This window comes from Gymnoscopelus microlampas, assembly GCF_963454915.1.
Source record: "Gymnoscopelus microlampas genome assembly, chromosome: 12".
NCBI classification, from domain to species: domain Eukaryota; kingdom Metazoa; phylum Chordata; class Actinopteri; order Myctophiformes; family Myctophidae; genus Gymnoscopelus; species Gymnoscopelus microlampas.
Window position 1 is genome coordinate 51,211,710 of NC_139949.1, and position 26,493 is coordinate 51,238,202.

The 26,493-nt window shown below is 42.8% G+C and overlaps 1 protein-coding gene across 1 annotated transcript in view; it reads left to right on the forward strand.

Annotated features, from left to right (window-relative positions):
* The window catches only part of sptbn2 (spectrin, beta, non-erythrocytic 2), a 144,268-nt gene that overhangs the window by 1,279 nt on the left and 116,496 nt on the right, over positions 1-26,493 (forward strand). The gene's annotated exons all lie outside the window — the stretch shown is intronic.

Sequence of the window (26,493 nt, forward strand, 5' to 3'; positions counted from 1 at the left end):
TGTGTGTGTGTGTGTGTGTGAGAGAGTGTGTGTGTCAGTTCGGTTTGGTAACACGAACACGGCCCTGGTGACATCATAAGGTTAGGGTATCTTAGGGACCTTTGTTGTAAAAGTGGGTGGGGAACGGGAACGGGATGGGTGAATTGTTTAGATTTTGGGTGGCACTCCTCGTTTTGACTACAAAAGCCCTCTATTATAATTATCTCCCCCGAAAACCAGGAAGTTAAAGTAAATGAAGCGCTTCTCTGACCTCACCTTGAGAGATAGAGGCTTGTACTTTACCCTATACTGGCCTGTGTACTCGGTCACGGCGCTCTGCCACGCAGAGCGAGCGGCTTTTATAGAGGTGCCAGACACAGAGGTGCCTAAAAGAGGACAAGCGACGCTTTCCCACCCTGAGGGTGTCATAAATTTCATTTAAGAAGAATTCACTCGTGCACGACGAGCGAGAGAGAGCTCAGTGCCGGACACATGAACACCCCCTCCCTCTCTCCCCTCCCTCCCCTTCCTCCCTCCCCCGGTGTGCAACCTGATTTATGACTTTATACGCGAATCACCTTGGAAAAGTGTGAAGCAGGCATAACGTGGCGGTTTACTTTAGATTGTTACGCAGGTGTTGGAGCAGCCCTGAGGAAGCAGATATACAAGTTCACATAGCGTACACACACACACACACACACGGTGGTGAGTCATGTTTTGGACCACATCGGCTCAGCTTAAAAAAGCAGGCGAAGGCAAAGCATGGCGGTACAGTGTGGTGCCACCACCACCTGTCCTCTCATATCCTATTACACTGAGAGGAACCCTGAGGTATACCTGGGCAGAGGCCTTCAACAGGGGGTCCGGGGTCCTCAGAGTTGCTACAGGGGGGGTCCTCCTAATCTTTTGTGTGATAGGATTGAACCCTAGCATCCCTGTTCTTCCCTGAGGAGAACTTTAGCCAAAAAATAGCAGATCTACAAGCTCACACCGCCTCGCGGTGCGAGGCGTTGTGAGCTTGTAGATCGGCTATTTTAGGCGAGGTTTAGTGTAGTTTCGAGGGTTTTACGTGGTTAAATATCTGAACATACACGTGAACATGAATCCATAACATACACTGAGGACTGTGTTGTCAAACACGTCTATGAAGCCATCTGTGAAATCTATGAAAAAGTTGCAATCTGCAACACAATTTTATACAATATAGAGGGGGTCCCTGCTTCATCTCTCTCTCAGGTAGGGGGTCTGAACAAACGTTAAAAGACCCCTGGGCTATGGGGTTCGATTGATTGAATACTTTATGTAAACAGCACAGAGGTACACGTTTAGGCTAAAATGAAAACACAACAAAGTCCTGGGTATTATAGGTGGTGGTGGAACGCAGTCTTTGAACACTGCTTTTCAATATGGGGGGGGGGGGGGGGGGGTCCTTGAGGGAGTTCCAAAGGGGTCCCCAGCTAAATGATTGTGTCAGTTAAGGAACCAAATGGACCTTTAACGGTTCTGTAACTCCTCCAGTTGTAATTTATCTCCGACAGTGTACGCCAGGGGTGATGCAACTTTGATGATGGAGAGGGCCACTATATTTCCACACTCACTCCAGAGGGACACATTGCATATACTTTCTCAACGTATTTTCACTTTTTTCGCCATTCTATGTCACACACAATTTTTGCTATTTTTGAATTGGAATCCTGAAAAGTAACATTTCTTTTTAATTTCAAATGCATTTAGTTATACTTATGTTAACTTTATGAACTTAAATGCAAATACATTGGACATAAAAAAGATAATACTAGTCATTAAGCTACTAATATAGACTGAAGTAATTCAAGTGGGTCATGATGACTCATGTTTGCATGTTTGGAATTGTAACAGGTGAAATCAATAATATATCAGTATTCTGATATTAACCTGCAGGCCACATTAAGTGAAGGTGGGGGCCGCATGTGGCCCGGACCGCCAGTTGCCCATGTATGGTGTACGATTTAAGAACATAAATATCAAATGCGGCATCTGTGGCCAAATGAGACAGTGCTGTAGGATGCAATGAGCCTGCATGGGACAGATGTCACACAGGTTATGAGTGGTGGTGCTTCACAATCTTCAACTTCTAAATGTATTGTCTCATCACAGGTTACATGGTGTAAAAAAAGAATAAAGACGTACAGTAGAAAGAAAGAACAAGGCAAACGGGTCAGATAGTCCAAGCATTCCTACTCCAGTCTTTAGAATGCAGTTAGCCTGGCTACAGGAATGACACAGGCTACTGGCTTACTTGTTACACACACTTTAGAATGAACCTGGTTATAGAAACCAACCATCTATGGTCGGCACGCATCCTTTAGAATGCAGTGAACCAGTGTTATATAGAAACCAGTCATTTATGTGTTGTTGGTACACAGACTTTAGAATGCAGTGAACCAGTAGTATATCATATAGAAACCAGTCATCTATGGGTTGTTGGTACACAGACTTTAGAATGCAGTGAGCTATAACAGCTATGCTCAGTTCCGTTCCTGGACAGACACCTCCACCCCTGCAGGCTTTCATTCCAGCGTCTGTTAGAACAACAAGTAAATGCCATTGTTTACATGGTGGAATGGAAACCAGACTGTCAGTGTTCTTTATCCACCCTGACGTAGAGTTGACAACTGCTGGTTTGACTGACGTGCTAATAGGCTAAATGTCAATAACACATTGCGGTGTGTGAGCTTGTAGATAAGCTATTTTTTTTAAAACATTTATTTTGCTTATATTGAAATGCCCAAAGTAGGGACACCATGTTGAAAGTGGTTAATACTAAAACATGTGCGGTTTCCCAAAGAGCAAACCACTGACAGCGCACAACCTGTTGAAGGACATTCTGTGCCGGCAGTTTGGTTCAAACTTGTGACCTTTTGTGTTACGATAACCTTTTTGGACCATCGAGGCCACCCTGTTGATGTGCAGCTTGCATGTGTGTTGCATAAAGGAGTTCCATGGATCACCAAGCATGCTATATTATTAGTCAGGAAAATGCATCTTCTTAGTAACATATTATCGTGACTGGAAGGCTTATTTTGAGCTATACATGTCCTTCACCAGTCACTGACCATGAGTTAAAGTGTCTGTACTGTTAACTTATAGGGAACAGGCTGTTCAGTCAGTGCATTGTGGAGGTTTATTGCAGTATTCTGTATCCGTTATTATTATAACATAGACGTTTAATACAAGAGTGCATGGGAGAAGTACATTAGCCCATTCAATACGGACATTGTTATGTAGTTATCTAGTTATGTACAAAGCTAAGAGAATACATTGCTTGTGTCACAGACAGGACCAAGTTGTACCCTAAAACAACAGATACTCAGCCTGTGTCATAGCATCTAGACTCTATGATATTCACACTAGGGCAGGGCAATTAACCGAAAAAATATGAAAACTGATATTTAGAACCAGTAACCGACTTAATCTGGCTCATGTAGGTTCATCAAATAATCAGCAACAATAAACGGTTTATTTTTTCTTGTGTATCAACAAATCCACATGAAAAAACTCGGATTAATCACAAAAATAAAAAAATAGAATATCTACAAGCTCACGACGCGTTGTGGGCTTGTAAATCTGCTATTTCACTATTTTTTGTGTTATTAAGCCTTAAGTAATTATAATGGAGCCAATAGTTTGAAATATTATTTTGCCCAGCCCTAGTTTGCTCCTCCTCCCTCTGACCGTCTGCATGACTTTGAGAGAAGTGGAACGTCTGGAACAAACAAGCTTCCTAACAGTTTACTCACAGGGAAGGGCAGGTCTACTCTGCACTGTGGACAGCATGGCTGACATTCCTCTGACTGCTCTAACTACATATCACCTCGCAGATTAAGCAATCGCACTAATGCCACTAAACGAGGGCTCAGTCCTTTGAAGGGATTTGCGTGTGTGTGTGTGTGTGTGTGTGTGTGTGTGTGTGTGTGTGTGTGTGTGTGTGTGTGTGTGTGTGTGTGTGTGTGTGTGTGTGTGTGTGTGTGTGTGTGTGTGTGTGTGTGTGTGTGTGTGTGTGTGTGTGTGTGTGTGTGTGTGTGTGTGTGTGTGTACGTTTAACCCGGGCTGTTGTCCACAGACTTCTATCACCTGTCTGTAATCTAGAGCACTGTGTGTGTGTGTGTGTGTGGATTCATACACAGAGAACTCCCCCCTTCCATGCCCTTACAGTAGTTGTATTTGACCTGTGTTTGACCTGCGTATTTCAAGATGTCTTCTTCTATGTATGTCAGATGTGTGTTATCGTTGTGCATAAGAGAGTACTTGAGAACAACACGCTCGCCAAAACCGCTTCACTCCTCTATTGTCGTACAGGGAATCAAAAGCCCCCCCCCACAAAAAAAAGCACATCCCAAGAAATCAAAAGGACGCACGCCGTATTTATTTATTTATTGAAACGATGGATGTTTCTCGGTCGACCAGACCTTGACTTTATTTAACCCATTCAATCCGGGAACGCATCTGTGTCACTTTTAGATTTCTTTGGCTATTCAAAAATAGCAGATCTACAAGCTCGAGATCTGTAGATCTGCTATTTTCGAAAAATCGTGAAAATGTGTGCAAATATTTGAATATATATGTGTTTTGTTAAAGTGAACATTTGTAACTCAAGCAAAGATTTGAGTTACTAATGTTCGCTTTAAAACAAATATATATATATTCAAAGATTTGCACACATTTTCACGACTTTTCAAAACATTTTTATTTTTGAATAGCCAAAGGAATCTAAAAATGACACGGATGGGTTAAAACAAATCTATGTTTTGGTCGACAAGACCTTCCTCAAGCCGTGGTCGACCGAAAAAACGTCAACCTCGTTTTAATTGAAGTCAATGCAGTGGTGCTTCTGTGTGTGTGTGTTTGTGTGTGCAGGACTCCTTCACATAGCCTACGTTACCCAGACAGACAGACATGCAGGGAGCTGCAGTAGCAGGGTGGTGGGTGGGAGGGTTGTTTATATTAGCGTTTCCCAAGTTTATTTTTCTTTTTCCCCCTTGGCCCTGATTCATTCATTTGACTGATTGTCCGGGGGACAGTGGTGTAAAGTAACTGAGTACATTTACTCAAGTGCTGTACTCACTACTACTGTACAATGTTTTACTTCACTGGAGTATTTCCAATTTTCAGTACTTTTACTTCTACTCCAATACATCTCAGAGGAAAATATTGTACTTTTACTCCACTACAATTATTTGAAAACTTTAGTTACTTTGCAGATATAAATTATGATATCATAAAACCTACATTAAACACTTTAGCCCTATTTTATACATAGGCTATTTGAAAATAGCAGATCTACAAGCTCACGACTTTGTAGATCTGCTATTTTCAAACATTTTAGTACTTGTTTCACCACTGCCGGTTTATTAAATCTTTGTGTTCCACAGCAGAAACAGATCACTATACCTGTAGCCCAGACCTCTACCGTCTTTCAACCCGACCACCTACACCACAACACCTAACAACTAGTACCCAACGCTCTTTGTCTGGCATACAGTCCAAATATGACGTCATTATCGGTGGGACCGACCGTTGTGTGTAAAAACCTGACTGTCCCCATTCCTTCCACTGTTCTGTGGTTGATTTTTAATAAAAACCTTTTGATTCGTACCGTACCTTCCGCTCCCTCGCCCACTTGGCAAATACACCCAAACTCCTAGCTCTTGGCAGGTCATTGAGGTCATGTTAGGTTGGTCACCTGTGTGTGTGTGTGTGTGTGTGTGTGTGTGTGCTCTCTCTATAAAGAAGTACATGCTCTCGTCCCCCAGTTCTCGTCAGAAGCCAAGCAGCAGAATTCTGAATGAGTTGTGAGTCTCTATAGATTCCTCAGGGGAGGCCAGTAAATAATGCATTGAAGCCAGTAGTCAAGTCCACTTGAAATAAAAGCATGGATCTGTTTTTCAGCATCCTACTGATATGCTATATGAAACAAATGACCGCACCTCATGCATTTGTTTCTGAGGTGAAAGAAAAGGCTGTTTTGGTCAACTTGCTAATGTGGGAGTTAAACCTGAACTCAAGAGTCTTAACCCATTAAGAGGCCGAATATACAAATGTCTTCTAAATCCTAAACGTTTAAATATATATATGTGTGTGTGTGTGTGTGTGTGTGTGTGTGTGTGTGTGTGTGTGTGTATTTGGCAGCGGACCCCTAACTCAAAATATGCTTTTCCAGAGACCCCCCCCAGAAGCAAAGATTTGAGTTACAAATGTTTGCTTTAAAAATATATTTATATTCAAAGATTTGCACACATTCACGATTATCAAAAATAGCAGATATACAAGCTCATAGCGCGGCACTCGGTGCCGCGCTATGAGCTTGTGGATCTGCTATTTTTGAATAGCCCAAAGAAATCTAAAGGGGGGAGGAGGGGGGGGGGGCATGTAGGAGGATATCGGTTTTGTATTCATCATCATTTAGTTGTAGGAAGTTTTTGTTTCATCCATGCAGAGCTTCTGTTGCGGTACAGATCTATTCTGGATCTCCTGTCACCAGCCTTTCACAACCGTCACGGTGCTGAGTCACCAAACAACCAACCAATCAACCAGATGAGTCACCCGGTGACCCCGGGCTGTGGTTTGTTTGGTGCTCATTAGCTGCCAGGGCCTTCGGCTGTGAATCTGTGCATGCACTGTAATGTGTACATGCACTGTAATGTGTACATGCACTGTACTGAGCTACAGGCATACAGTATGGAGGGAGGAATGGCATGCACTGTACTGTAGACCAGTGGGGGGCGTCCGGGGACCCCCAGTGGTATTTTGTATCGTTTTTTTGTCTCCGCCAGAGGTGGAGAGTATGTTTTCGTTCTTGTCCTTCCGTGTGTCCGTCCGTCTCAGCCAAGCTAACATTGGTCAAGCTTCACGTGACACGTGACAATATGTTGTCACCAATGCTTTTGATTGGCTAGCGAGACGCATGACGAAATAAAAACCTATAAATAGGTGTTTTGTCACTTCAAAAAAACATTTATATTTTTTGAAGTGAGCTTCCATCAGCCAAGCTAACATTGGTCAAGTGACACGTGACAATATGTAATATAAATAGGTAAGACAGGATTAATCAGGAACAGTACTGGCAGAGACCTGTGCTCCGAGGAGCACATTTTCTAGTTATTAGATTTTTTTGGGGGCTTTTATGCCTTTATTGATAGGACAGTAGGCTGACAGGAAATGGGGAGAGAGAGATGGGGAGTGACACGCAGCAAAGGTCATCGTGATCGGGACTTGAACCCACGACACGCTGTCAGGCTACATTGAGCCTAGGTGCCTGGACCGCTACGCCAGCGGTCCAGGCCTCCTCCCCAGTGGTATTTGAGAGGTTTCCACGGGGTCCCCAGCAAAACGAGGAACACTTCAAAACACTTAAGCCCTATTTAGTTTTTCAACTATTTGAAAATAGCTCATGTATGGACTTGTGAGCTTGAAGATCAGCTATTTTTCCAAAGATTAAAAAAAAGAAAGAATGTTATGCCTTTATTTAGAGAGGGAAAGTATGCTGACAGGAAATGGGGAGAGAGTAGGGGGGTGACACGCATCAATGGTCGTCGTGATCGGGAGTCGAACCTGCAACACGCTGTCAGACAGGCATTGCAGCCTAGACCAGTGGTTCTCAAACTTTTTCATGTCAAGGACCCCCAAATGGACACTTATTAGCCCGCGGACCCCCATTTGAAAAGATACATTTTAAGGACCCCCAGTTTGACATGCATTAGGGCTACGGACCCCCATTTAATGGCATTTCTATCTCTGGGACCCCAATTCATGTTGTAAAATCAATGTTATCTTAAATCTGAGAGTGTACAAATTACACTCTCAGAGTTACAGACCCATAAGGGTCCATTTGGTTCCATTTGTACACTCTCAGAGTTACAGACCCATAAGGGTCAATTTGGTTCCTATCCGTCATTTAGCTGGGGACCCCCTGGAACCCCCTCAAGTACCCTTGGGGGTCCCCGGACCCCACTTTGAGAACCAGTGGCCTAGGGTGCCCAGGCTAGATCAGCTATTTTTGAACGATTGTTTTTACAAATCTTTTCAGATGGTTGGTACGCAGCCAAATACTCATGTTGGGGGTGCTTTGACAGGAAAATGTTTGAGAACCACTATAGACAACATGTCGCATAACATTTGTTTGTTTTTTAAATCTTTTAATAGGGCTTAAGACAAGTGGATAAAGTTCAGTTCAGTTCATGTGTGTCATATTGACTTGTCTGCTTGTTCATAGCATCATTAAAGTCAAGTCTTCACTGAACTACAAACACACATGAGGAATTCTCCTCCTAATTAGAACAAAGACGTGTGGGTTCAACGTGGAATGTGTCAATCTGTCAATCACAGCGTCATGCCCCGCCCTCTGTTCAGCTGAGGAACAAATGAAACCATGAATCAGGGTTAATGTCTAGTAATCACTTTAGAAAAGACCACACACAAAAATGTGGTTTCTGGGCGGATTTTGTTAGTTTCTTTTTGGTTTTTGGTTACTTTATTTTGGTTATAGGGTTAGGATTAGGTTATTTAATTCTTATTTTTGCCTGATTTTACTGATTTATTATCAAAAAATTAACTGAATGATGCTGCGCACATATATTATATATAATTTGCACAATTCCCAGAATTTCCCAGCATAACATTAACATGAGAAGGCTTAGCCTACCCTAGCCTTCATTACCCCGCCTATGGACCACACCAAACACTCATGATCTGTCTACTGTCTGTCTGTTTTAATACATCTACCCATAATAGTCTCTTAGATCTATGTGTGACTGACTACATGCACATCGTTGCTGTAAGGGCAGAAAACTCATCTCCAACAGAGACGGTGTATCTATGTTTACTGTATTCATGGACATTTTGTATAAAACTCGCACAAACCTACTTACGCGCGCACACCTCTCTAAATGCCTAATCCTTACCCCATCAGCCAAGAATGTTTTTCTAATTGTAAGCCTAAACAAAAAAAAAAGAAACAAAAAAAGTTTCTTAATCTTGCAGGAAAATGTCCTCACAATGTGTCTTGTTTCTCTATAAATTGTACTAGTATGTACTTTCAAGGAACATTTGTCCCTCAAAAGTATAGTAAGTTAAACGCACGCACGCATATGCGCGCACACACACACACACACACACACACACACACACACACACACACACACACACACACACACACACACACACACACACACACACACACACACACACACACACACACACACACACACACACACACACACACACACACACACACAAGCAAAGCAAAGTTTGTTGTTTACCCAGGGTGTCGGACTAAGCACGAAGCTTGTTTCCAGCCGGACCCTGCATGGAAGCCTTGCTCAAGGGCTATTCAGCGGTGATTCATGATTGATGTGATGAATTGGGGAATCGAACTAGGGACCTTCCGGTATCAAGGCCGCCCCTCTAACCACTAGGCCACCGCTGCCACACACACACACACACACACACACACACACACACACACACACACACACACACACACACACACACACACACACACACACACACACACACACACACACACACACACACACACACACACACACACACACACACACACACACACACACACACACACACACACACACACACACACACACACACACACACACACACACACACACACACACACACACACACACGCAAAGCAAAGTTTGTTGTTTACCCAGGGTGTCGGACTAAGCACGAAGCTTGTTTCCAGCCGGACCCTGCATGGAAGCCTTGCTCAAGGGCTATTCAGCGGTGATTCATGATTGATGTGATGAATTGGGGAATCGAACTAGGGACCTTCCGGTATCAAGGCCGCCCCTCTAACCACTAGGCCGCTGCCACACACACACACACACACACACACACACACACACACACACACACACACACACACACACACACACACACACACACACACACACACACACACACACACACACACACACACACACACACACACACACACACACACACACACACACACACACACACACACACACACACACACACACACACACACACACACACACACACACACACACACACACACACACACACACACACACACACACACACACACACACACACATATACTGTAGGTATGGGTCGGGAGCAACACCTGCTTGTAATACCAGTCCAACTACACTTGGGGCAAATTCCTTCTGTACCTCCCTCCTACCCTCCCTCCCTCCCTCCCTATGAAAATAGCAGATCTACAAGCTCATAGCGCGGCACCGCTATGAGCTTGTAGATCTGCTATTTCAGATTTTTTTTAAAGTGAAAATGTTTAACTCAAATCTTTGCTTCTGGGGATTCTACAAATGTCTTCTAAATCGTATGTTGCTATAATAATATCAGTGGTTCTCAAACATTTTCATGTCAAGGACCCCCAAATGATATGTATTTGGCAGCGTTACGAGGTTGTGTATCTGCTATATTTTGTGGCACTGCAAATTCCTTCTGTCTGTCCCTCCCTTCCTCTCTGTGTTGGAAAAGACACCATGTCTCCTGGAATGACAAAGCAGACGCTTATGTATAGCTGTGTATTATTATCATGGTTATTACTTCACACATCGGGAAGTCTTCCTTCACCACATTGCTCTGTGTGTGTGTGTGTGTGTGTGTGTGTGAGTGCGTGTGCGTGCGTGCGTGCGCGCGCGTTGCTCTCTTATAGTAATTATCTGACACCTTGCTGTGTCAACCCTTCCTCAGGCTGTTTGTGCACGGAAGCGCAGCAGCACTAATTCTATCGCTGTTTTTTTTTGGACCCGAATGTGACCTCAATCCATGGAACTTGTGATCCATTGTTTGGAGAGAAAAAGAAAAGCAACTTATTAACAAGGTCGACAAAGAAAAGAATAACAAACCAAAGACGCATACAGCCTTTGACACAAAACGCCTTTGTGGAACATGTACCAAAGTGAATACAGAGAAACTCTTCATTTATTAGATTTGCAGGCCTCATAACCAGTGGTGTGAAGTAACTAAGTGCATTTACTCAAGTACTGTAATGAAGTACAATTTTGAGGTACTTTTACTTAACTGGAGAATTTCCAATTGTCTATTCACCTGTTTCCTAGGCTGTGTGTTTTCCACTTCCTGTCGATTTGATCCAATGTAATGCAATGAAACTGGTCAGATGACCAATGATATCCAATGAAATCGACAGGAAGTGGAAACACACAGCCTAGGAAACAGGTGAATACTTTTACTTCTACTCCACTACATCTCAGAGGCAAATATTATACTTTTACTCCACTACAGTTATTTGAAAACTTTAGTTACTAGTTACTTTGCATATGCAATTTAATACGTTATTAAAACGCACATGAACCGCTTTAGTCCTATTTTATACCTAGGCTATTTGAAAATAGCCGATCTACAATCTTGCACCGCGTCGCATCGCAACACATTTTGAGCTTGTAGATCTGCTATTTTCAAACATTTTAGTACTTTTACTTTTGGTACTTTAAGTACATTTTGATATTACCAATACCTTTGTGCTTTTACTCAATTAAATTTTGAATTCCGGACTTTTACATGTATCAGAATACTTCTATATTGCAGTATTGATACTTTTACTCAACCATCAATGCTCATAACACTTTGGAGATATTAAGGAGAAACCATCAACGGGATGTTGAGGTTGGAACTCACAGGACTGCATGTACGTGTTACTTAGAATTATAGATGTAATAACTTTAAACCTAAATCATTATAGGCGTATTGGCTGTTTCCTCTACGGTGAAGTGTATACAGGGCTTAAGTGGTGAAGACTAAACCAAAGCACATAGTGCCTTTTGTGCCTCCATTTGTCTTTTGTAAAATATTAGTGAGGAATAAACCATCAACAATGGTAACTGTATAACTGACAGAATCAGGCCAGACTAGGTGCCCTCTACACGGTCACCTAGATGCATTTAAAAGAGCGACACACTCCATAAGAGTTGGTCTATAGGCTTTGTGATAGCAGTAACTGTTCCAAATGATCCACCTTAACCACTGTCAACCTGGCATCCCAATGTTTATTATGTTGTTTGATATTATAATAAAACATACATTAACCGCTTTAGCCCCATTTTATACCTAGGCTATTTGAAAATAGCCGATCTACAAGCTCACAACGCGTCGCATGGCGACGCGTTGTGAGCTTGTAGATCGGCTATTTTCCAAACATGCACACATGACTGAATTACTTCAGTCTATATTAGTAGCTTAATGACTAGTATTAATATTATATTGTCTTTTTTATGTCCAATGTATTGTATTTAAGTTCATAAAGTTAACATAAGTGTAACTAAATGCATTTGAAATTAAATAAAAATGGGTTCAAATTCAAAAATAGCAAAAATGTTCTGGATTCCAATTAAAAAATAGCAAAAATAGCAGATCTACAAGTTCAAAACGCGTCGCACTGTGACGTGTTTTGAGCTTGTACAGTAGATTGGCTATTTTTGCTACTTTTGTGTGACATAGAATGGCAAAAAATTAAGTTCAACTTCCAGATACAAAGATAGAAAACTACAACTGTAGCTCCGATCTCCGCACGTTTGATGACGTCAACGACCTTGTTGAGCAACACAGATACAAAGCGACACAGAGACAAAGATGCAGTGTATTTTTGTATCTTTGTATTTTTTAATCTGCCCGTGTGAACGCACCATTCTAGTTCTGGTTCTTTGTGAAGTGGTTCATATATATTGTACATGAGGTATAAGCTTGTAGACGGGCACATGGTGAACCTAGCTTTCATGTCACTGCATCGATCTGGACCCCAGATAAGTACTAGTGATACAATGTACCTGATCCACAGGATAGCTACTGTACCAGAGGACACTCACCTCTGTGTTCACACACACACGCACGCACGCACGCACACACACACACACACACACACACACACACACACACACACACACACACACACACACACACACACACACACACACACACACACACACACACACACACACACACACACACACACACACACACACACACACACACACACACACACACATGCACGCACGCGCACGCACGCACGCACACACTGCTCTGAGCTTTGAAGGGGCTGCAACATTAACCCATTAAGACTGGGAAAGCATCTGTCATTTTAGATTTGAACTACTTTGACCATTATGTTATACTTTGGGCTATTCAAAAATAGCAGATATATAGCAGATATACAAGCTCAAAGTGCGGCACCGAGTGCTGCGCTATGAGCTTGTATATCTGCTGTTTTTGAAAAATCTTGAACATTTGTAACTCAAATCTTTGCTTCTGGGGGTCCCTGGAACAACATATTTTGAGATGGGGGTCCGCAGCCAAATACATATTATTTTGGGGGTCCTTGACATGAAAAAGTGTTAGGACTGTTAGGATTTAGAAGACATTTGTAGAATCCCCAAGATTTGAGTAAAACATTGTCGCTTTAAAAACCCATATATATTCATATATTTTTTTTAGATAGCAGATCTACAAGCTATGAGCTTGTAGATCTGCTATTTTTTGAGTAGCCAAATAAATCTTAAAATAACACAGATGCATTCCCGGATTAAATGGGTTAATGGAAAAGTAGCCAATATAGTGATATTAACTAGTGGAGTTAACAGAAGTGTTTGAGGCAGAAGGCTGTGTTCTTGTCCAACGGATGTGCTTGTATTTATTAGAGTGTGTATTTAGAACGTGATGTAATGCAATAATGTAATGTGATACATCGTTTCACTTCCTCATTCCACTTGTTGCATAGGGGTCACTCCTTTTAACGATAATGCAATGGTATTTAGTCATTAGTCCTCACTAACTGTAGCTTGAACATTGTACCGATTCCTCTCACATTGTGTTGACTTTCTCTCATTTGAAACTTGTCTCACAATTGCAATATCCGGGTGAAGAAATGGCAACGTTAGTCCCTCTGTTGCATCATTATCATCATATCAGCATGTTCTCTGTTAAAAGTGAAGGACTGTGAGCTCACACTGGTGAAGCTCAGTACAAACTATAGACATTCCTGGTCAAATATTACTCTACAAACTGTATGTGAAAGTTGCTCGTAACATTTGTTTACTCGAGTACAATTGCAAGATCTACACGTTTGTTGGTTACGTGTTGTGAGCTTGTAAGATCGGCTATTTTCACGTTTTTTTTAAATGGGCATAATTCATGCATAATTCAATTATTCACGTGTAATTAAAGCAATCAGTGAATGAATACTATAAGTAAAGTACAGATACTAAAAAAACACTTTGGTAGAGGTTTGGGTTGTGTAGTTACCTTGCCATGATGTAACTCCAAAGGTGGACAAGAAATCAAAAATAGTTGCTCCAGTGATTAGAAATTGATAATTCAACACATGCTCCTCATTGACTTACATTGTACGGTGAAACCGCATGAAACCATGAGATCCGGATCCACAGATCCAGTCGGGGTTTTCTTCCTAATAAAAATGGCAACATCAACAGGAAGTTAACATAAAAAAAAACTACTGGGTTTGTTGATATTATCAGAATCAACTTTGTTTGTTTACATGCTAAAATAGTGACTTTGAGAGATGTTTCACTGTACGATGTAAGTCAATGAGGAGCATATTCTGGATGATCAATTTCTAATCAATGGAGCAATTATTTATGATTTCTTGTCCACCTTTGGAGTTACATCATGGCAAGGTAACTACACAACCCACACCTCTACCACAGTGGTCTTGTCCTTTAAGTACAGTACTATAAGTATAGTTAGTTTAGTGGCCACAGCTAACGGTGAGTGAATTAGCGTTAGCTCCCAGTCTACACACTTCATCACAGACAGAGCCGTACCCATAAGTAAGAAGAGCAAAGGTCAAGGCCGTGCTGTCCCACTGACCCTGGAAGGATCATTCTTATAGGAGGCTGGAGCAGTGGTTCACACACCTTTTAGAGCTCCAGACCCAGGCCAAAAGAGACCGCTTGTAGATCTGCTATTTTCACTGCTCATTTCCTAATTTATGGAATTTATTCGATTTAATTGTTTCATTATTATTATTTATGACATTCTTCTGATAGAAAGTTTGAATTTGTTTTTAATTTATTTTAATTTTATTATATATTTTAGTTTTTAGATTTTTGAAAATCTTTTGAAATAATACAAATAAAAAAATAAATATAGTAAACGAAAAATAAAGTGAAATGTACTTGCGACCCATAAAAATGCGTTCAGACCCACCGTTTGGGAACCACAGGGCTAGAGCAGTGGTTTTCAACCTTTCATACCAAGGTCCATTATTTATTCAGTATTTGAGCCACAGGACCACCGGAATTGTGGATGTTGTCCACAATTCCATCCATGTTGTAATGATGTTGTTACCATAGGAGAGATAACAGGCAAACGTTGATCAAAATAACAATTCTTTAATTAAATAATGCAGATGTTTAACAATAATTGAACTCTTGAGAGTGTAAAATGAAACCAAATGGACCCGTAAGGGTCCATTTGGTTTCATTTTACACTCTCAAGAGTTAAAGATCTATAAGGGTCCATTTGGTTTCATTTTACGCTCTCAAGAGTTAAACATCTAATAAGGGTCCATTTGGTTTCATTTTACGCTCTCAAGAGTGAAACATCTACCCAATAAGGGTCCATTTGGTTACCAACTCTCCATCATTTAGCTGGGGACCACCCTGAACCCCCTCAAGGACCACTGGTGGTCCCCGGACCACTGGTTGAGAACTATTGGGGTCTAGAGGGAAGATGAGGATAAGAGAGATGAGGCATAAATGAGGCTAGAGGGAGTCTAGAGAGAGAGTCTAGAGAGAGAGAGAGAACTCCTCTTATAGGCTCAGGTCCCAGAGGAACACAACTCACTGGAGGAGTGTAGAGCCCAGAGAGACTTTGCTTGTTAAGCATTTTCACAACAATATAAATTCACTTCAGACATACATTCTGTGTGGAGTTAACTGATTTAACCCCCAGTGTCCCCGTTGTGGGTGTGCCCGTCATCATATTGTCAACACTAGTCAGAAAAGGGGGCGCGGTGGTACAGAGCGCTGTCACCTCACAGCTAGAAGGTCCTGGGTTCGATTCCCGCCGGGGAACTCTGTGGGCGCTGGGGACGTGTCTTCTAATGTGTTCCTTCCACGTCCTACCGGGGAAACTCCCCGGTAGGACGTCAGTTGACGTCAGGTGTCAGGTGATAAGAAGCTGCTTGCTAACTAGCTCCTCATGCATTGAAGGAGGCATGAGCTCAGTTCTGGGCTCTCCCCAGGCTGGTAGAGCCGCCAGAGGGAGAGTAGCGCCCAGGATTACAGCAATTGGCTTTAAGTGGTTAAACGGCAGTATAAGAAGTCAAATGTTTGGGCTCCGGCATGAAACCTCAACAAGCTGTCACTCACAGTGCTGCAGGTTTTCACACAACATGACCCAATGACCCCTGGGAGCTGTCATCTCCCTGTTCTGAGGATGAGGAAGGTCCTTTACTTTATACCCAGGGCTGATGAAGGTCCTTTACTTTATACCCAGGGCTGATGAAGGTCCTTTACTTTATACCCAGGGCTGCACCACTCTGGATATAATGATAATCTTAAAGTTTTAATAGATATAATATCCCCAGAATGTCCTCTCTTGCTGTCTTTACAGCTTTTCCTTCTTGTGGAATCTAAGATCCTAAACATTTAGTTGTGATACTTTATTTAATGATGTGAATGGGTAGATCTGTGTCCTAAACATTTAGTTGTGATACTTTATTTAATCATGTGAATGGGCCAGACTGTGTCCTAAACATTTAGTTGTGATACTTTATTTAAGCGTGTGAATGGAGGTGTAGTAGATCTGTGTCCCACCGTAGGGTCCGGTTTCAGGTTGTAGTAAACGGTACAGTAGCTCCACAGGGCTGTGTGTGTGTGTGTGTGTGAATGATGTGCTGAGGGAACCCGATACACATAAAGCCCTCACATAGTGAAAGCTGTGGCACTGACTGCACTGCTGGCCCCCAGCTGTACTTTACACTCACATTACTCAGGTAAGAGTTAGACACGCACACACACACACACACACACACACACACACACACACACACACACACACACACACACACACACACACACACACACACACACACACACACACACACACACACAGGTTTGTATATTTCTATACTTGTGAAGACATCATCATTTTAGGACGGCATTGAAAATAGTCCCGGACGGCTGGCGTAGCTTTCCGGGCACGTAGCCTGCTGACAGCGCATCGCGGGTTCGAGACCCTGGTCCCGACGAGCTCTGCTGCGTGTCTCTCCCCACCTGTTTGTTTCCTGTCTGTCTCTACTGTAAAAACTATACATGAAGGCCCAAAAGACCCCAAAAATATTATTTGACTTTATTAGGAAAAAAATAGCTGAACAATAGCCGAAAAATAGGCGATCTACAAGCTCACAGTTGATCGGCAATTTTCCGAAACCTAACCTTTAAATGTCTAATCCTGGCCCTAACCCTATCCCTAACCTGCACCTTTCTCTCATTGTAAACATAACCATAAAGATATATTTTTATCCATAAAACAATAATTTCTCTAGTGAGGAGGAGAACCAGGGAAATGGTTCCTCAATATGTCTTATTTCTCAAAGCCTACTGTACTTTATGGGGACATCTGGTCCTCGCAAGTGTAGAATTACGAGTATGCACACACACACACGCACACACACGCGCGCACACACACACACACACACACACACACACACACACACACACACACACGCACACGCTGCTTCCACATATTCCCGTCAAGGATGTTTTTGTTGGCTCTGCTTTTACAAATATTGACTCTTTTCTTTTTCCCTTCTTGGGAAAAAGTGGTGAAGATGTGCAAGTTGTTTTGTTTTAGGTTTCTGCCCACGGGGTGGGCGGGGTTGGGTTCTGTAGGGGGGAGGGGGGGGGTGGGTGGGGGGGTAATTAGCGTTTCACTGACATTTCACACCCTTCTCCTTCTCCTTCTCGGGGCCAGATGTTATGGCTAAAGGGTGCGTCTATCTGTCACCCAGTCGGTCCCATGGGAGTGGCCTTGATGCGGGCCACTGTCCCCCCCCCCCCCCCCCCCACACACACACACACACACACACACACACACACACACACACACACACACACACACACACACACACACACACACACACACACACACACACACACACACACATTATCAGCACCAGCTGCAGACAGCAGTAGAGAGAGAGGACAGACGGAGGCCTTGGACCCGAGGCGATTTCAGGGGTAAAGGGTCCATATCCACGTGTCCCCCCCCCCCCCCAGGCAGGCAGGCAGCATTCCATCCCACAGACACAGACGTCAGTACCTGTATGCATGGGTTAAAGTTCTTGTTGTACGGTTAAAGAGTATTAGAACGGGTCAACGTCTCAATAGAATACATGTTCATGAAGCATAACGTCCCATTAAACACCCTGATGGTCTCTGATGTTTCATAGAAGCAAAAGGTTAAAGTCTCTCAGTCTGCACTTTCAATACTAATTAATTCATTTACATAAATAGATGGAAGATAATTCTGTCTTTGCTTAAACCACTCTCTATTTTACCTCTCTCTCTCTCTCTGTCTCTCTCTCTGTCTCTCTCTCTGTCTCTCTCTCTGTCTCTCTCTCTCTGCGAAGTGAAAATCCATCGCACACATTTTGATTTTACGCTCTCTCTCTCTCTCTCTCTCTCGCACGCCCACACAGTGTTAAGAGGGTATAAATAGCCGTGTGCAACACGCGGGGTGAAGGCGGTGGTTTCAGTTCGTTTCAGAGCTGCTGCTTTTACACCACAGCCCTGCTTTTCAAAGGCTCTGAGAAGGAGGAAGGGCTGAGCCCGTGTTGCACAGAGAGACGGAAATGCGTGTTTTAAAATTAAACCTATCTGTGTGTGTAATCTGTGTATATGTGCTGTTGTAGTCCAGGTCCCTCTTCAAGCTCTTGAGTTAGTTCTTTTTCACCTCGTATACTTTTAGTGTTTGGCTTTTAACCACTTCAGGCCAAGGACCCCTTAACCCTTTAAGGCCGATTCAAAAAATGTTTTCTAAATCCTAACAGTTTTTGGAAAAAAATATTTTAAAATAAATTTCACGATTTTACAAAAATACTTTATACTTTTACTCCTCCACTACATCTCAGAAGCAAATATTGTTCATTTTTTTTTGTTTTTGTTTAATCCACTGCGAGTTACTTCACATGATTTAGATACGTTTTTACAAAACATGCGTTAAGCACTAAAGCTCTGTTTTAAACTAAAATAGCAGATGTGAGCTTTTAGATCTGCAATTTATTTTGTAAAAGTTTGACATTTTTACAAGAATGTTCTGTAAGTATATTTTGATGCCAATACTTTTGTACTTTTACTGTAATTTTTTTTTAATGGAGCTGAATTCATTTTTAGCCGCATGCTGAAAGCTGGCGGCTCTACAGACAGACTAAGACCTAGCGACACCTGAGTGACACCTAAGTGTCATTGGCTGTCCTGGCTGTCCTTCACTCCTTTAAGCCAATGGCGACACAAATGGGGAGACGGCCCGCCCCCCGCAGTAACCCTGCTCCGCTGCCTCCCCTCATTCACAGACAGTGCAACTTTTACTGCAGCCTCAGGCAGGAGGGTTAGCCTAAATGCTAGCGTGCTTCATTAGACCTAGTTTGGCTATTAAGTTATTATTTGGCCATGTTCACACTGACTTCAATCTTAGCTATTGTTGGGAAGACCCGTTTGGTGTCACAAAATGTTGCCACCACTTATATAAAAAACATTAGAGCGTTTTCGCAGATTCTCTGACGCTATGTTGCCAGGTTTGGCGAGAGAAACAAGCAATCCAAAAAACAAGTAATCAGGTCTATGAAAAGATTGGGGCAAAAAAGCCTGCCGCATGCGGCTTTATTATGACTTTGGTAATTTCTTGTTATACTGTGGTCTTGCTACTGTTACTCACTAAAACGGATGACTTCTTCCAGCGCTGGTGGGCGTGTAGTGTAGTGGTGGATCCTCTGCAGAAGAGCAGGGTTTCCGTCTTGGCCCGGTGCCAGGCCTGTTTACTTTGGGGTGTGCTGCCTGTGTCAACGGTTTGTGGTTCATATGATCAAAGGGCGTTTTCTCATTTGATACCCCAGAGACATCAGCCATCAGTGTCTTTAGGTTGAGCCCCGGTCGGATGTAGCTTGTAAAAAAACCCTGTTGTTTTACTTAAGTAAAAGTATCAATACCGCAACGTAGAAATACTCCATTATAAGTGAAAGTCCGGAATTAAAAATGTACTTGAGTAGAAGTACAAAAGTATTGGTATCAAAGTATACTTAAAAGTACAAAAGTAGAAAGTAGTCATTGTGCATACTGTAATGTCCCATTTCACAAGTTCAAAATGTATAAAAAATCTTTTGAAAATAGCCGATCTACAAGCTCACAATGCGTCGCATTGTGAGCTTGTAGATCGGCCGAAATGTATAGCAGGGCTGAAGTGGTTTTTGTGTTTTGCGATAATAATCGCAAAGTCTACAAAGTAACATTATAGTGGAGTAAAAGTACAATATTTGACTCTTGAGATGTAGTGGAGTAGAAGTAAAAGTACTGAAAACTGGAAATACTCCAGTAAAGTAAAAACAAATACCTCAACATTTTACTTACTTAAGTACAGTACTTGAGTAAATGTGCTTAGTTACTTAACACCACTGGAAAAAAGTGAGAAATACTTTCAGTGAGCAATATGTTCAGCATGGACAAACATAACAGCATTTGGCAGGCGAGAGAAAAAAAAGAAAAAATAACCTCAAGAGAGAGAGCAAACAAGTGTTGTGCTGAAAAAGGCCATTGATGTCCACATCGCCTTTTAGCCTGTGGATATTTTCTCTGGCAACGTTCATCTTAATTGTCTCCTTGACATGATTGTTTGTCCTGTCAGAATCTGCCTAAAAGCAACAGTAGCACGCAAGACACTGACTGTCTGTCCGTTCTTCTCTCTGCAGCAGTTTTACAGATGAGAGAAATTATGCTATACAACGATAATCCACGTTATTTTTTTTCCCACATAGGAAGAGTTTGACTTGGATCTTGATCCTGTTTTTCCTGCCCCCTGCAGAAATGACATTCACCACCTGCATGTAAATTGCCTCCTACCTTACTGTCATATTGAAGTGGTTGAGCATACCTCCTATACCCAGCGGTGGAAAAAGTACTCAAATGTTTTACTTAAGTAAAAGTAAGGTATTCGAAATTTGCTTGAGTAACAGTACACACGTATTGGCATCAAAATGCACTTAAAGTACCAAAAGTAAAAGTACTCGTTATGCAGAAGGTCCCATTTCACAAGTTTTCAAAATGTGTAAAATGTCTAAAAATCCTTTGAAAATAGCAGATCTACAAGCTCACAATGCGTCGCAAAGCGACGCATTGTGAGCTTGTAGATCTGCTATTTTCAAATTGCCAAAGTATATATACTGTATATAAGTGGTTTTGTAATAATAATAATACAAATCTACAAGGTAACTAGTAACTAAAGTTATCAAAGAAATGTAGTGGAGTAAAAATACAATACTTGTCTCTGAGATGCAGTGGAGTAGAAGTAAAAGTATTGAAAATTGGAAATGCTCCAGTAAAGTAAAAGTACCTCAAAATTGTACTCAAGTACACTACTTGTATAAAATGTACTTAGTTACTTTCCACCATTGCTCCTACCTTACTGTCATATAGAGGTGGTTGAGCATAGCTGGCATTCCCCTCTGTGTGACAGCGCTGCATGCGTACAGGAAATGCTACCTCTCAGCCAGCTGTGTGCCTGTTGGTTTCAGTGTGGAAACAAACAAGCAGAAGAAGTGAAGCCGCTGTGGGAGCGCTGCAGTGGCTCACACAGTGACTGACGGTGTGTTCTCCTTGTCCTACTTTAAAGGCCAGACGGCACCAACGCAACTAGTCGCAACTCCTTGTAACCATACCGCTTTAAGGCCAGTCCGCCCCAATGCAACTCCTTGCAACTGCCTTTGGGAATAATGGCTGCAAGTAGTTGCAAGGACTTTGTCTTTGTCGATTTCTTAAATGTATTGTCATGTTTTTCCTCTTTCCTCGGGCTGCGCCCCGAGCAGCTGGGTGCGGGGCGCACTATAAATACCGAACCTATAAACCTTGTGTGTGTGTGTGTGTGTGAGTGAAAGGGTGAATGTAATACACATTGTAAAGTGCTTTGGATAAAGGTGTTATATATGAATGCACCAGGCATTTTACCATTTTGCCACCCTTCAGTTAAAATATGCATCTATAGAGTACAGAAGTCCTGACGTCACTCGTTCATCCCCAGGTTCGTAAAGTAATGTCGATATGGAGAATAACATTGGGTCATCGTAGAATCGTCTCATATAAGAATTGTGGTCCAAAAATAAACAAACTGTCTCTGCGATATTGTCAGGGAGGAGGTTCTGTATCGTTTATGATAGTCAGTCACTTATATTTGAAACAGTCTGTTTCTGGTGAAAATGTAACTAATTCGTCTGAAGTAACATTATCGTTTTCTCACCGTCAGTTGATGCTTCATATCCATAAGAGTCAAACAGCCGGGGTCATTTGTTTATTATTGGAACACAGCGATATTAAGCACGTCTATGGGGATTCAGAACGGGGGGGAAAAACGCAACCCAGGTAGGATGTGTAAATCACGTCAGACTTCGGTGCTCTATTTGTAGCATTCCTGTTTTCCTTTTTACTGTGTGTGTGTGTGTGTGTGTGTGTGTGTGTGTGTGTGTGTGTGTGTGTGTGTGTGTGTGTGTGAGGGTCATTGAGCAATCTTGCCATCAGACAGTTAGCATGCTGCAGTTAGCCATCAGGCCATCAGTGACGCCTCTGTCATTGAAACCTAGAACTCTGGTTGTAGGCTCCACCCCCCCCCCCCCCCCCCCCCCAGCCTACAGCTCAGTCAGTGATTACAGAGTACACAGTTTAAGGTACTCATTAAAGAGAGGATACCTTTTGGCACTCTGTTATTTCCTCCCTTCATGAGGCACTGTGTTGCCACACAGTAAGAAAAACATATTTCTGTGCGGCGGCCACTTGGGTCAGCCGCTTCTTATAAAGCTTCTCCCTCACACACACACACACACACACACACACACCACCGTCATCTGAGAGAGCAGATCTACAAGCTCTGCGACGCGTCGTCACAGAACAGTGTGATTGAGCAGATTTGTAGATCTGCTGTTTTTTCGCTTCACGACGGCAGGAGTTCCTCCTTCACCTTCATGTTTCTGGGTCTCATTGCAATGCGTCTTGTTTTTTCCAACCTTGTCATAGTACACTGGTTCTCGACCGCAGTTCTGGGGACCACCAGGGGTCCAAAATGGACCCATACAGGTCTGCAACTCTGAGAGCGTACGCTCTCAGAGTTAAATTAAGGTTAAAAAGGTTAAAGTACTATATTGTGATAGTAATCATTGCTACAGAGTGTGTGTTGGGTCACATGGGTCTCTCCAGCTCTTTAGTAAACACAATATAGTACATTTTCAGGTAGGTGACACATTTAAGCCAATCAGGAGAGAGCACTGAAAATGCATTTTCTGTTTAATAAAGAGCGGGAGAGACAAGGAGACTCCTTTTACTGAACAAACACTCTATAGCAATGATTACTATCAGAATATAGAGCTATTTAACACTGTTACTGAACAAACACTCTATAGTAATGATTACTATCAGAATATAGAGCTATTTAACACTTATTTTAACCAAAGTAAATCACTTACCCTACCTTTTAACACTGAGAATTATAGATTAGGGTCAGACCCCCAGAGCTGAAAAAAATTATCAAATGGGGGGTGGGGGTCTGTTACATCAAAACTGGGGGTCCTTGAAATCCAAAAAGGTCGAGAGAACCACTGTCATAGTAATGTCTCCCCAAAATACACAAAACCTGCCTGTAATCTGTCCTCTATGCCGTGATGAGGACAACAACATTGAGTCCATGATAAAGTGGTTGTTTGTCCCTGTGAAGAACACAACAAAACAACAATCTTTGTTTGTGTGAATTCACAGAGTGTTCTGTTCCCACCTGTCTCCCTATGCCATGTGAAACCAACAGTAGTGATAACTTAAGTACATTCACTCAAGTACTGTACTCGAGTACTCTACTTTACTACAGTACTTCTACTCCACTGCCTTTCAGAGGCAAACATATTGCACCTTTTTGCAATTGTTTGGAAACTGTAGGGCCAGATTTTGACACATTTTGAAAACTCCTGGAAGAAAGAAAGGTGAAATAGTACATTGTGCAAAATGAGTAGTCTAGCTTTTGGCACTTATAAGTATATTTTGATGCCAATACTTTTGTACTGGAGTCTCTCCCCTGCCATGTGAAAGCAGTGCACAGAGCTCTCTCTCTACCTCACTCTGTCTGTCTGTTTGTCTGTCTATCTGTATCTCTCTCTCTATGTCTCTGTCTGTCTGTCTGTCTGTCTCTCTCTCTCTCTCTCTCTCTCTCTGTCTCTGTCTGTCTGTCTGTGTGTGTCTCTCTCTCTGTATCGCTCTCTCTCCCCCCCCTCCCTCTCGCTCGCTCTCTCTCTCTCTTTCTCTCTCTCTCTCTCTTGGCAGAGCGTCATACAGTGTGATGCGAGCTATGTTAGTGCGCTGTGGTTGTGTACCGGAAGTTGAGAGTTGTGTAAGACCCGGGAAAGACGCACTGTGATTGGCCAGTAGTCACTTTGAGTGGCAGTTGGGGCAAACGCAGTCCCCACCAACATCATTTACGATTCGGTCCCTATCGGTACATAACTCGGACGGCGCTTAGTCGACTAGCAGACCATCGGCCGGTCGGCGCGGGGCACTCGCGCCTGGAGACGCTCGGGCGCGACTCCTCGGCCTCAAGGTCTGCTGCGTCGGCGCGCCTCCGTCATGGTCCCAAAACTATACTTTATCGGTGGAAAAAAAGTAGTCCGCGGATGTTTGAAAAAGTATTGTCCCAAGCAGGAGTCAAACCCAGACTCCCAGTGGTAGTGGATTGGGAGTCTAATGATTAGCGAGGTGCGCCACTGTGGCCGGTACTGAGATTGGGTATTCGGGCTGTATTACAATGTGACGTCCTAACTCTTCTAATGTAGAAGAAAGAAGTCCCCGCCCGCACGCCCCAATAGGGGAAGCCTCGCCCCTCAGGTCTCTCTCTCTCTCTCTTGTCAGAGCGTCATACAGTGTGATGTGTACAGGTCTCTCTCTCTCTTGGCAGAGCGTCATACAGTGTGATGTGTGCAGGTCTCTCTCTCTCTCTCATGGTAGAGCGTCATACAGAGTGATGTGTGCAGGTCTCTCTCTCTCATGGTAGAGCGTCATACAGAGTGATGTGTACAGGTCTCTCTCTCTCATGGTAGAGCGTCATACAGACAGAGTGATGTGTGCAGGTAGCGTGAAGGTCAGTGGATCCTGATAGACTGATTGATGGCTCTGGTTCAGCCGTTCTCTGTGAGGGCAGGCTGACCCAGAGAGAGGAGGAGGAGGAGGAGGAGGAGGAGGAGGAGGAGAAACCCTCTGCACACGCTCAAGAGGAGAGAGAGAGAGAGAGCATGTTACATGTGTCAGCGTCGCTTGTCGCCAGGAAACCTTGTATGTTCAAAACCATTCCTTTAGTAATGAGCATTAAAACTGATCTAAAGATAGTGAAAATAGCAGATCTACAAGCTCACAACGCGTCACATCGTGACGCGTTGTGAGCTTGTAGATCGGCTATTTTCACTATCTTTTGTGTGACACTCTTGATGCTGATGAAGTAGGGCATTACATTTATATGAACCGTGGAGATAGGAGGTTTCTACATGGACAGCAGAGACAGGCTCAAGGCCGTTTAGAGCAGGAAGAGAAGCTGAGGAGGAGATGGTTGTGAAGCAGCATGAAGGACATGAAAGGAAGGGAAACGTCCTGTTTGAGGACTTTAATGGTTACTGCCTGGTTAATGGGCCCAGTCAGTCAGTGACACTCTGACACTAGAACACTAACATGAAACTTGTTACACTCACTGGTATTTGTGGGGCAGGTATGTGGAACAACACATAGAATCATGTGGGTCTCAGGATCTACATGGGAACGGTGTGACTTCAATGTGGATCTGTGACTTCATGTGAACCAGCTTGTGACATATCAGTCATCTTAAAGGAGAGTTCCAGTCATTGTAGGTGTTTGCTTTGATGTGTCGCTAATCACTCACCAACATACCAGGGGCAGTTGACTTGTTTCATAGAAGCCCCTGTTGTCCATTGTGGAGACCTCTTCCACTGCCATAATGGAGTAATGTGAATAAACGAAAATCACCTATTTTAGCAGCTCCAAAGTTTTTTTGTTCCCACTAATCCTCATTATGCAGTGTACTGACACTCAAACATGCACTGAATGTCCCTTATGAGCTGCCGTTCATGCAGACAACCTAAACTGACTGGAACTCTCCTTTAAAGTTAAACATGTAAGTTAGTTGTTTCAAAGTATAAAACCTGTACACAAAACAACTAAAAAGAGTGGTGGTGTTAAGTTGATCTAC